The sequence below is a fragment of the Rattus norvegicus genome, chromosome 18 (assembly GCF_036323735.1).
Source record: "Rattus norvegicus strain BN/NHsdMcwi chromosome 18, GRCr8, whole genome shotgun sequence".
NCBI lineage: Eukaryota > Metazoa > Chordata > Mammalia > Rodentia > Muridae > Rattus > Rattus norvegicus.
Genome location: NC_086036.1, coordinates 51,085,573 through 51,099,812, shown reverse-complemented (window position 1 = coordinate 51,099,812; position 14,240 = coordinate 51,085,573).

The window sequence follows — 14,240 nt, the reverse complement described above, 5'->3', positions numbered from 1 at the left end:
TTCCCAAGCAACTTCTTAGAAGGGGGAGTCTGAGGCCATCCCACTGCAGAAACTAAAAGCAAACAAAACAAAACAAGACAAAAATAAAAATAAAACAAGACAAAAAACCGAACAAACAAAACATTTTAATAACGTTGTCTTCTTTGAATAAACTGGCTTATTTGCCTCTTTTAAAGAAGGCAAAAACCTGAAAATCATATGAGCAGGTAGCGTGAACACGGGCTGACACAACATGACCGTGCGTCAGCCTGAGACCCATGCAAAGTGACTCACTAGGGAGATCAATAGCTAAACATCCAGAATGTGAGAGAAAAATAATAATTAAAAGGCAAGTGGAGATAGCTTTTCTTTGTGTGCACACTGGTGTCTTTGCAGAGAATAAAAAGATGAGAAGTGATTACTGGGCCCTGCTATGGCCAGGATTTAATCAATGCTTGTTTGTTTTTGTTATGGCCACAGCCCCATGTGATGTTTATTTTACACTAACCTTTATAATGACAGGAAAGTAATAATAAAAATTATGAATCGACCTGAAACAATGATGGAGTGTGGCAAATGCATGCTAGAGCAATGGAGGTGTGTGAATTCGTTACATGGCAAAGCAGCGTGAGCCCGAGCAAATAAAACCAAGTAGGCCTTCATTCTGGAGCACTATTTCTGCCACAAGTGGCCACACTGAAGGTGTAAGTCACCACTGGAGAAAATTCCCATAATAGGAATTTTAGCATAAACCAGAGTTACGGATGCTCAGTTAAGTGTGAGCATGGTTAAACTTAGGTTTTTGTTGATTCGTTATTTGTTCGTTTAGTGCATCTATATGTGCATGTAAAACCCAAGTATTCTGTAGTGTCCTTACTGCCTTACTCTCTTAAGGATTTCTCAACAAGCCGTGGGTTGCCTTTTTTTCTGGCTAGGGTAGTTTCCTGGCCAGCAAGCCTCAGTGATCTTCTAGCTCCAACCCCTGCCCCTGAACTCAGTTCATCTGCATGTAGGAGCATTCATGGTTTAATGTGGGTGCTCAGGATCCAGATTTTAAATTCTCAGGCATGTTTGATGTATGATGTAGGGCTACGATTGCTAAGTGAATGCTCAGTAGAGGAGCCATCTTGAAAAATAGCCTAGCCCTTCCTTACCTACCTAGTTCAAGATAGACTTTCCCCAAGTGATTCCCCTCTTGATAAGGACTCTGAGTTATAAGTGGTATAGAAACAAATGTGAGCCCTTGGCTGTGCCAGCCACACCCTTGGCTGTATCTGGTCACTTGGTCACAAGATACAGAATTCATCTGCAGTAGAAAAGTTTGAATTAAGTGTGGGCCATCTTTGAGGTAAGAGCTGATATTAGGCACTAGTTGTTAAAATTAACTACATTGAGTTTGGGTCTTGGTACTTGTTGCTTATGATTGTAGATGATGCCCAAGTCTTGGTTTTTACTGTAAAAAGCAGAAATATAGTATTTCTCAAAGTTTGGGTGAGAACAAATTAGACAGTAGAAGTAAAATACTACAAGCACATACCTGTGAGGCAGTAAACACAAGGTATTTCATGCTTTTTAAAGTCATTCCAATGTGTCTGCTTCTTGATCAAAAGGAGAGAATACTTCCAAATTGTTTAATCTCCTTCTACATCTTCTGCAGATGGGCAGACACAGACACACCACATTGCAAATCTTTTAACCTTTCTGTCCTTAAAATGGTATAATCGTTTCTTCTTAGACAAATGCTACAGTTACACATTCTGTAGAACACCCCTCACAAAACATTGTGCTGGCTCAGAATGAAGATTGGGAAAATAATGCTCAGACTCAGAAATGTGAGGGAAGAGACCCATCAGAGTGGCCCACTAGTCCATCACAGGAGGAACACTGGGTTCCTTTGGGTTATTAATCTTATAGAATTAAAAATGGCACAATGGGAAAGGCAGAGACAATTTTATTGGCATTTGAGAAGGACAAACAGAATAGGCATGGCAAAGTAGAAATCCCTGTAGCTGTTGGAGAGAGGGAGATAAAACATTATGCTTTCTGAGATGGGGGTGGTGGTGCTGGTGGTGGTGGTGGTAAGAAAGTCAGGCCAGCTCAACATGAAGTCTACCAGTTACTATAGGAGGGGATGTGAGGAAAGAAAAGGAAGAAAAGAAAAGATAGAGGGGAGAGGAGGGACAAGATATTGAGAGAAAAACATACAGGGGTGGGAAAGGGAATGAGGGAGAGGGAGAGGAGAGGGGGAAGCAATGGGAGAAAGAGGGAGGGGGGGAGAGGAAGGAGAGAGAGAGAAAGAAAGGGAGAGGCAGAGGCAAAGGGAGAGGGAAAAAAGGATGGAGAAGAGAGAGAAGGGGAGGGGGTAAAGGGAGGGAGAGGGAGAGACCAGCCAGAATGGGGTGTCATATGGGCTAGCAGGATTAGGGTTTGGTAGATATCTGAAAGGATGATGTGGAAAAAAATAGACACTTCCAGCATCAGTCCCCAAAATAATCCCCAAACTTCAGAAGAGGTCGTGCTCTCTGTGTGAGAGCAGGAAGGAATAGCAGAAAGGGTCATGAGCAGCTGTGCTGAGGAATAGACTTCTAGGTTCCATTGGTTCTTAGTTCATTAAGGGGAGAGCTATTCCTCCAATAGGTGGGTCGCACTTCTTCAAGTTGTAGTTTTGGAGATTCTGGTGATTGAACAATCCATTTAAATTACCCCTTAAGGGAGGTAATACCTTTATAACCTTTACAGTCCTTTGGGCAGGTCCAAATGTTATGCCTTCACCCAAATCAGACACATGACTTGGAGGTTCAACACATATTCCATTCTTTTGACCAAAAATTATGGAGTAGACTAGACTATAGGAGTTGAAGGTAAACTAAACCTGGAGGTGTAAACCAGTCATGGTTTACCAGGAGGAAACGGCATTTTCTTTATTGGGCCTCATCAAACCCTGGGGCCCCCACCTTCTTCCCATTGGTATAGTATTTTACATTTTAAGGTGCTTATGATGCTTCCTCCCTCCTATAGTTTAAAACAGCTCCTCCACGATGGCTTGCCCATACAAGTGTCCAGACTCAGTGTCTCATGTCTGCTCTGTGTGGTGCAGTCTGAGACTTCTTTCATCCAAGAGTTCAAGTTGAACATCCACCATGTCCAAAATGGCCCTTAGCCAGCTGGGAGCTTCAGTGAGAGTTCTGCCTGGTGCATCCCTTCTATCCTGTAGGTGGCATCACCCTATGGTATGTGCCTCTCACAGCGCAACTCAGGGTCTCAGAGGGTAGAAAGCAGAAGCTGCAAATAGAAGTCTTCAAACTCAGAAAAGGTGAGGTGTCCTTGAGAATGATGGAGTTTTCTCAGAAAACTCAGCAGTCATCAAAGCCACCCTGAACCATGGTTCCCGGGTCCTTGTCTCATGAAGAAGGAAATCCATGGACCAAGAGGCGAGGTTTGTACAGAACTCTTATTTTTAATTATTCAAAGGTAAAATCCTAAGAGAAAAAGAGAAGGCAGAAGTCCTGTATAGCAGGGTTTGGGTTCTAGGAAATTGGGTACTTTGAAGTCTGGGGACTATTTTGGGGGCTGATACTGGAAGTGAGGAATGAGGCAGTCATTGGTGTGGGTGGCACACCATTGAAGTGTCCAGGTGTCTCCTGTCAATTTCAGTCATGTCTTCATAGATGGCTTCCAGGAAAGGGGGCTCAGAAGAGATGAAGAAATATCAAGGAACAAGACTGGTTTGGCCTTCAGCAAAGATATTCTCACAACTGATGCCTTGGTATCCCAACTGTAATGGGCCTGTTCCTATCTCCTGTTCCCATCAAGAGCTCTATGTCACATTGGTTAGCATTGGCCATCTATGCCTCATGGGGAAAATGCCTGCTTTGTAAATAATTTTTTAATGGAGCATGTATTCATTTGTGCCCAGACTGACTACTTTTTACTGTACAATTACACAGCTGAGTGGTTGTGACCTAGACTGTAAGTGGCAAAGCCAAACATAATTACTACCTGATCATTTTCAGAAATGAGCTGCCAACTTCAAGCTGGAGTTTTAGTCTTGATAAGCAGGAAATATCTACGCTTAAACTACGTATGTATATTTATTATATATTTTGAAGAAATCAACAATGTCTGTTAGAATTGTTCATTAAATGTACATTAATGTGGATGTTTTTGGATAGTTTATTAATTTTTAAAGCAATATCTTGTAGCATTTATAAACATATAAAACAAGTCCTAGATTTTCTTGTTACATTATTTGTGATAAAACGCTGACTTCTGAAGATTTTTTGGCAAAGAGTAATTTCAGTTCAATGCACAGAGTGAAAATTCACATACCCAAGTAAATGGTGGGAATAAGGGGAGAATATAAGTCACAAAATATCATCTTGGGAAGTAGTGACTTGCAGAGGATAGCCTACATCTGTTAACTTATTATTTCTTTTTTGAGACAGGTCCTCACTCTGCCCAGTATATAGCCCAGGATGGCCTTGAGCTTTTGTCAACCCTGCCACCAGTACCTGAGAACCAGGATTACAGGCATAAGACACCGTGCTTGGCTTACAATCAAATTTTAATTTTTTTAAATATACTTTTATTCCAAATACTCTTTATTTTAAAAAAAAAGCTAGCAAACTGGTTTAGAATTATACAGTACTTTAAATTTCTGATGTTTTCCATAGAAGACCCCATAATCTGAACTTACAGAATTGTGTATTTGTATTTACCCTAAAGCTCACAAACACTTATTGAGTTTTCAAAATTCTGATATACCCGAAATATATACAAGACTTATTTAGGTAATGGTGGGAAGCATATAAAACAGAATAAACAATTTAAATAGCTATAAATATAGGACATGATGCAATCATTGATTTAAAAAAATCTGCATAGACAGGTAACATACAACCAAAGGTCTACAAGAATTTTAGAGAAAATTGAAGAATTTCCCAAGGAATTGAAGAAAATCCAACAAAATTTTATTTATTTTTGCTTTCTGGTCAAATTCTGTAGTCTAAATTTAATTACAACAGAGAGATTATCTTTTTCAAATGTAATTCGGATACTAATCGTGGTGTTTTGGATAAGAATGGCCCCCTTAGGCTCCTATGTTTGGTTCCAAGCTGATAGACTTTTAGGAAGGATTAGGAGGCGGAGCCTTGTTGGAGAAGGTGTGGCACTAAGGGTAGCTTTGCGATTCCAAAAGTCTTTCTGCCTCCAGCTTTGGTTCAAATGTAAGCCAGGCCTGCCTGCCTGCCTGGATGACAGTGTGCTCACCCTCTGAAATGGTAAGGAATCCCCAATGAAAGGCTTTCTCTTTAAAAAATGCCCTGGTCATGGTTTCTATTCACGGCACAGACAATATATATTTTTCATCCCTTCACTAACTGGGCATTTAGCTTTGAATTCCCCAGACCATCTCCTTGCAGCACAGAGCTGAGCTGTCTGCCCATTGCCCTGTGCTGATATTTATCCTCTGCTTACTCATGCGGTTTCCCTCCTAGGGTTCAGGCATCAATTTGTACACTGTGTATGTCCGTTATCCGACTGCTAAGACTTGAAAGACCCCTAGTTTTCCCAACGTTGTACTTTTGAACTCCAACTACCACATGAAGAAACTGGGCAAGCAGATAAAGAAATCCTGAAGACATGGATATCGATCCGGCTACTTATCTAGATGTAAGGGTGAGACTACCCAGGACCATGGCCCCCGATTTGTCTGATCACTAATTAAAATGCAAACATAAGGCCAGTCTAATAATCCTGGGTTGAAAAAAGTTATCTTACTAAGCCTTTTCAACAATTAGGAAATTATATCTGTCATAAAGTTTTGGGGCATTTTGTTATATACATCAGATTTCTTATGTAGAAGTAGCCACTAGAAGTAAGTTTTCGTGAAAGGCCTTAAGCATGTAATGTTACCATACACAAGTGAGTGAGCAGATTCTGGGGTGGGGGAGCAGGGACACTGTGAGTCAAATCCAAGTAAGACATAGAAGCATTACTCCCGGTTAAATGTGGGCTGGCTTGGTGACAGGATTGGATCACTACAATACGATGAAAGTGGTACCGTGCAATTTTGAGTTCAAGCCTCCCTCCCTCTCTCTCTCCCTCTCCCTCTCCCTCTCCCCCTCCTCCCTCCCACCCCCTTCCTTCTCCCTCCTCCTCCCTCTCCTTCTCTTCCTCTTCCTCACCTTTCTCATTCTTGGAATCTGCTTGCCGTGAAAGGAGTCTGAGCTCACCTGCTAACGAGACCACAGAAAAGGGTCTAGATCTAGTGCATAAGAGCTTCGTCCACCTGCCAGACACGTAGGTATGACTATTTGAACCAACAAATCACTTAGCCATCTTGTCAAAGACACAAACAACCTTGTGAGCCTCGTCAACACACTTCTTTAGTAAAGAGAACTAATAGAAGAAAAACTAGGGAAGCATCTGGAACACATGGGCACTGGAAAAAATTTCCTGAACAAAACACCAATGGCTTACGCTCTAAGATCAAGAATCGACAAATGGGATCTCATAAAACTGCAAAGCTTCTGTAAGGCAAAGGACACTGTGGTTAGGACAAAACGGCAACCAACAGATTGGGAAAAGATCTTTACCAATCCTACAACAGATAGAGGCCTTATATCCAAAATATACAAAGAACTCAAGAAGTTAGACCACAGGGAGACAAATAACCCTATTAAAAAATGGGGTTCAGAGCTAAACAAAGAATTCACAGCTGAGGAATGCCGAATGGCTGAGAAACACCTAAAGAAATGTTCAACATCTTTAGTCATAAGGGAAATGCAAATCAAAACAACCCTGAGATTTCACCTCATGCCAGTGAGAATGGCTAAGATCAAAAACTCAGATGACAGCAGATGCTGGCGAGGATGCGGAGAAAGAGGAACACTCCTCCATTGTTGGTGGGGTTGCAGACTGGTACAACCATTCTGGAAATCAGTCTGGAGGTTCCTCAGAAAATTGGACATTGAACTGCCTGAGGATCCAGCTATACCTCTCTTGGGCATATACCCAAAAGATGCCCCAACATATAAAAAAGACACGTGCTCCACTATGTTCATCGCAGCCTTATTTATAATAGCCAGAAAATGGAAAGAACCCAGATGCCCTTCAACAGAGGAATGGATACAGAAAATGAGGTACATCTACACAATGGAATATTACTCAGCTATCAAAAACAATGACTTCATGAAATTCGTAGGCAAATGGTTGGAACTGGAAAATATCATCCTGAGTGAGCTAACCCAATCACAGAAAGACATACATGGTATGCACTCATTGATAAGTGGCTATTAACCCAAATGCTTGAATTACCCTAGATGCCTAGAACAAATGACACTCAAGACGGATGATCAAAATGTGAATGCTTCACTCCTTCTTTAAAAGGGGAACAAGGATACCCTTGGCAGGGAAGGGAGAGGCAAAGATTAAAACAGAGACTGAAGGAACACCCATTCAGAGCCTGCCCCACATGTGGCCCATACATATACAGCCACCCAATTAGACAAGATGGATGAAGCAAAGAAGTGCAGACCGACAGGAGCCGGATGTAGATTGCTCCTGAGAGACACAGCCATAATACAGCAAATACAGAGGCGAATGCCAGCAGCAAACCACTGAACTGAGAATAGGAACCCCGTTGAAGGAATCAGAGAAAGAACTGGAAGAGCTTGAAGGGGCTCGAGACCCCATATGTACAACAATGCCAAGCAACCAGAGCTTCTAGGGACTAAGCCACTACCTAAAGACTATACATGGACTGACCCTGGACTCTGACCTCATAGGTAGCAATGAATATCCTAGTAAGAGCACCAGTGGAAGGGGAAGCCCTGGGTCCTGCTAAGACTGAACCCCCAGTGAACTAGTCTGTTGGAGGGAGAGCGGCAATGGGGGGAGGGTGGGGAGGGGAACACCCCTAAGGAAGGGGAGGGGGGAGGGGGATGTTTGTCCGGAAACCGGGAAAGGGAATAACACTCGAAATGTATATAAGAAATACTCAAGTTAATTAAAAAAAAAAGAGAGAGACATGATTGCGATTGTGCTCTATGAAAATTATTTGAATGCAGTTCTTCATCTTTCATGTAGCATTAGACAAATTATGCTAGGATCAAGATTCCAATTTTGTTCTTAGATGCACCAAAGTCAGGCATAAAGGACCTATACCACACTTGCATCAAAATAAGTGGACATAATTCAGGATTACTTACTCATGAATCATGAGCACGTTCAAGTATTCCTTAGACCATGGACCCCAGATAAAGTATGTGAAACACTGACCTAGACGACATGAGCTGTGGACTCTCTGGGCAGTTGATGACATCGTGTAGAGAAATTACTGTTGTATTTGTTTCATATTTCTGTATGTCCTTCCTTCAGAATGAATGACTATAAACTAAGGCAGCCTGATCATGTCTTACCAACCTTCTCTAAATAGTACTTATTTTCCAAAGGAAATTAAGAAACTACCCTTTGGATAAAATGAGTAATTAAATGTACTTTGAAAATATGCCAACTGGGATATATGTTCTCTACATAGAGAATGATAACAATTGTCAATGAATATTCAGAATTATGGGTACATGCATGTAGAGGTCAGAGGTTAATGCCTAGTGTCTTCTTCTATGGGTCTCTATCTTTTTTATTTTTATTTTTAATTTTTGAGAGAGGTTCTCTCATTGAACCTAGAGTTCACTAATTTGACAAGGCTTGTGGGCCGCAAGCTCCAAGGCCTCTTCTATCTCTAACTCCTCAACACTTAGGAACACAGACCTGCAACCGCCATGCCCAGCTTTGAATGTGGGCACTAGGAATTCTGACTAGGGTCCTCATCTTTGCATGACAAGCACTGTACCAAATAAATCATCTTCCTGACCCCTATACTAACCATCCCATTAACAAAATATTAGTGACAAATGATTGAGAAACTGTGCTCTGTGCAAAACTGGCTTCTTGATAACATTTTGTTATGAACTTTGTCTAAATGATAAGCCTATATTTCCTTTCTTTCATGAAACTGAAAGACATCAGAAGTCCACAAAGAGGGAGAAGCCAAACATCCAAGATAAAAACAATTGAAATCCCAAGGAAACATCACAAAAGTGCCAAGGAAAAGTCAAAAGTCTTCAGATATTGAGTTTCAGGCCAGTTCCAGCTACTGCTTTTTCTGAGCACACGTGTTGGTACACACCACAGACAACTGCCCAAGAGCATCGTCATTTCTTTTGCTATGTCTGCCCACACCATCACTCCTATTTTTCTCTTCTTCCTTTTGGTCCACGGTTTATTGTTTATTCTCAACATGTAAACACTGAGTTCATTCGAGGGATATCGCATTTGAAGTCAGCAGTTCATTGAGCACAATTAGAGGCTTAGGTAATGTTAGAAAAGACACCTTTCTCTCTGGAGAGCCTGACAGGGCCAGTGTCCTCACAATGGGGGTGGAGGTGGTGTACATAAACCCTCTTCCCTCCCACCTGACCTCTCAGAGGAGCTGCATGCTGTTTCCTAAACTCTCTAGTCCTCAGCTTAGAAGAAGCCAGTTCTGTGACACAGTGACCTTACTTTGCAGGGGAGACAGGAAGGGTTAAGTGTCGCCACAGTCCCTGATTACTCATTGTTGCCTCCTGGATATTTATTTATCTTTGAGATGACATCTCATGCATTTCAGGCTAAACTCAAACTCACTATGGAGTTGTAGAAATACTCCACCATGGCCAATGCTAGCTCACAGACTTTATTCCCCTCAAGTTGGAGCAGAAGAGTTTAAAGGCATTAATAACACCTGGGCACCTCCTGCCTTTCCCCTCCTACACTCAGGTTCTTTTCTTCTTGCATTAGTGAAGTAGCTTCAGAAGGAATAAAAAACATTTTCCTCAGAAATCCATGTTTTCAGAACAATAATTTGTACATTCTGTCATAATATAGTGGTGAGTAGAAATGTATCTTTGAACCATGTTTTATTAACTTTCCCCCTACAGAGTTACATCAAAAGACTCTATAAATAAATGATGTGCTCAGCCTAATTCCAACATGCATACCAATTACGTCTATTGGTTTCAAAACACGTAGTCAGTACTTTAAACAACCAGGATAATATCACAGACTAAAATATTCAACATTTCCATCTCAGTGGGCTGTCAGCACACAGATGATGATTAGAATTGGAAATCAGTTCCACTGCTGGCACATTGAGTGGCATGATGCATGCTTATGTCAAACTCAATTAACATTCTAACAGTATATTTCAAAGACACTGACCCAATCTCAGAGAACAATGCGTTTATTTATTTCGTGTTAAAAATCTCTTATGGTTTGTACATGATTCTGGAAGCAAGGATATTTATTGCTACAATAACACTTCAAGTTGGAGCTCCTGAAGAAATGCAAAGAAATACTATCAGTTTAACAGTCCAACTATGAGCAATGTGTATAGTTACTGTGGGCAAGGGGGGGAACTCTTCAAAAGCTGTAAATCTGCAGAATTTTAAAATTATGTGAAGATCTTGTCTCCACAGAAATAACACATGTCAAATAAGTCTGAAGTATGGCATTCTTTTGCATATCTCCAAAAAGAATACCTGAAATTAAGTTGTGTCAGAGAGGAATTTCAGAGTAGGTACGGATATTTTTACCTACTTGTTTGTCTGTTGGAATGTCATCTCCAAATATTAATATATAAATAATTAACAGGATAGAATCCATATCTGTTCCTTAAAATCTACAGTGTTTAATATATGGATAAGTATGTGTGCATATGTCATGCCTTCCTCCTTAACATGCCAATAGCGAATAATAAGCTGGTGAAAATTATCAAGTAGTTACCTATCCAGAATTACAGCAGGAAATAATCAAGAAGATTAAATTCTGTTTTTGGGGTGTGTGTGTGTGTGTGTGTGTGTGTGTGTGTGTGTTTGTATTTTTATGTGTGTAGGGACCAGAGGTCAGCCTCAAATGCCTCTATGAAGACCTTGTCCATTTTTTGTTTGTTTGTTTATTTTGAAACAGCCTTTCACTTTGTCCTGGAATTAACCAAGTAGGATAGTAGGCCTGACCATCTTCTTGTATCCATCCCTTCAACACTGAGGATGCTACCACTCCCAGTCACATCCCCACTCCCAGCCCTGGGGATGTTACAAACTACCACTCCCAGCCAAGTTAAATCACACCAGTATGCTTGCCTAGCAAATAGTCCTGACTGAACCATAACCTCTAATTCCCAATTCAGGATTTTTCAGGAAAAAAAACCACCAAACTTAACTAGACTAAGCTGAAGTTGGTAGCAAGGGTCAACTGTTAAAGGCTTTGTCAACAGGATGGTAGAACATCTGGATAAAAAGAAATGAGTGATTCTGTCAAATTATCCATCTGTTTTGTCTCCACAGTACGGACGACCACATTGTCAGGCTCTCTGGGCTGGTTGGCATGGGCTAGATACAGCATCTGATGTTTGGCAGTCCTTCATTGCTTGCTTCTAGACTGCTGAACCTTTCCCCTTTGCATCTGTATCTCTGCAAATTGCACAGATATGGCTCTGACATACAAGATTACCTTCGTTTTCCTTTTACTCTGTCATGTGTAGTTCTCTTGATATTACTGCTTAAGAACTATCCTCTGAAACTACACAGTGTGAAGAAACAGATGAGGGAAAAGCCGGAGGGATGGCAATCCCAATCATCTGCCTGGCAGAATGCATGCAGATACCCATCAAGAAAGAAACAGTGGAGCCGAGCAGGATGAAGACAGAACATTTTGTTTCAACCTTGCTTCCCAGGCTGAGTCAGCATTTTGACCTGACAGTGACAGCAGAAATCTGTTTTAGCGAAATAATGTTTTTATGTCTCTTGGGTAATGTGTCGAAAGATGGTCTTAGAGAAAGCTTAAATCAGAGTTCCTTGAGTCTTTTTCAAGTCCCCTAAAGTTCTGCATGACCTTGAACAGTGACTTACCTTAGACCCACTGAAAACTGAGCTAAAAGAGCTGACCTCGAGGAATAGAAGAATGCAATGGAATTACTGACAACAGTTTACATCAGGGGTGCCAAGTCTGGCGCGATTCCCACCAAATACAAGCTATGGTGGCTTGTTAGTTTTCTAAGGAAGCATTGGTAAAGGATAAAAATGTATAAGGAATGTGGGGGAGGGGGAGAGGTCCACAATCAATGGCATCCTCTATTGCAAAGCAGCATTTTCAACCTGTGGGTCTCCACCTCTTTGGGGGTTCAACAACCCTTTCACAAGAGTTACATACCAGATATAACAGTAGCAAAATTTCAGTTATAAAGTGGTAACAAAATGATTTTATGGTTGGGGTCAACACAACCTAAGGAACTGTATTAAAGGGTCACAAGCATTAGGAAGGTTGAGAACCGCTACTCTGTCCTTCTGTTGATTTTATTTTGAGACATGGTCTCCCACTGAACCAGGAACTTGCTGGCACTTTCAGCTAGACTGGTCAGTGAGGCCCCAGAAACCTGTTTGTTGTACATACCATACTGTAGTAACAGACACACCACCACACCCAGCTTTTTACATGGGTGCTGGATGGAGATCCCAATTCGGATTGTCAAGCTTGCACAGCAAGCTATCTCTCCAGTCCCTAGAACATAGAGGGCTTATCTCCATCTGTATGTGCCTTAATCAAATGCTAATTTTCAGTAGAAAGATTACCTTTAAAAACCTAATGCCAAGATTTTTGAAAAGTTTTTAGAATCCACTTTTCCTGACCAGGTGGGATTTTTTTTTTTTTAGTTTTTTGTTAATTTTTGTTCAGTTGTGGCATTTCTGATGAAAGCATTTGTCGCAGTCAGTTTAATCTTGTTGCCAGCTTGATTGTATGCAGCCTCATGTGGCTGAGTCCCATTGAGTTCTGTTTGGGTACGAGCAGGCCTGTCTCCAGAATAGAACTAAGGTCCAAGTTGGAACCGAAGGCAGGTGTCTTCAACTGTGCATTGAAAACAGAGGAGATCCCAAACACACAGCTCAAAATATTAGCTTTATCTAACATAAACAAAAAGCTGTTCGCCTGGCAGAAGAGTCGCACAGGCCTGTGCAGAACCTACTCTAGCAAGAGACTTTATGGATGCAATTGCCTGGGGTACATTGGGCCACCATGTCCATAAAAATAATAATTAAGCTGCAGGATGTATTACATTCCTCAGTTTAGTGCCTGAACGAAGCTCAGAGCATTGATTAATATTTCTCTTTATGTCTTGTTTTTATCATTGAATGCGGTACCTACAGGCCATTTATCACCTTTCATTTCTGTTTTATTTTTATCACTGCCTCCATTAAAAGGGAATCAAGGAAGCAATGGAGTTTCCCTTCAATAAAACAAAAGGAAGGCCTGTCTCCTGGATGTGTTCTTCACATGGAAATCATCTGGGTTTAGTTGTGTTTTTATTTGAAGCTGATGACTTATGGTCATGCTGACTGATTTGCCGCGTAGCCTGATGGAAGGGAATGTAAACAACAGTGTCTATGACTTTGCCTCGGGTTTCTTGGTTCTGTTTTAAGCAATGCTCATGACTCAACCTCTGCAGACCTCAGGGGGTTCATCTTCCCACCCACATCAGGATAGGTAGCAACTTCTCACCAACCCCTAGGTCTGAAAGCAAGCTCTCCCAGATGATTCCTATAGAGAGCTGTGATGTAAACTCAGGCTGCCTGGCATTCACGGGCTGTTTTTATGTTCACAATGATACCAGCACTTCCATATACCCATTTAGCAATGGGCAGCAATGGGAACAAAATCCTCTGTGCCACCAGCAGGCAGCCTGGGATGTCAAGAATTCTAGACCCAAAGGGGTGTGGGGAAGGACTGAAGGTCTTTTCTTCATGACCATTACTTATACACTTTCTGCATATCCATGTTTTATAATATTTATTTTCTAAGTTCTGGTTGCAACCAGAAAGAAATACAGCTTACTTGATAAGCAGTGGCCCACATTGCTTCTTAATTGTTTCCTATTGTTTGCATTTTTTATTTGTTTGGTTTTTGAGAAAAGGGGTCACACTGTAGCCCAGGTTGTTCTGGTGCTCTCGATGCAGTCCATGGCTTTCAAACTCATGAAAAAAAAAAAAAAACAAAAAAACAAAAAACTCCTGCCTCAGGCTCCTGGGTACAAAGATTATTGACCTGAGCTAGCGAAACTGGCTTCCATTCCTTAGAGAGCTCCAAGAATAAGAACAAGTCCAAACCAAGTACAGGTTAAGGCAGCAAATGGGTCTCATAAAGTTACCGGAGAGTCATACTCAGGACCT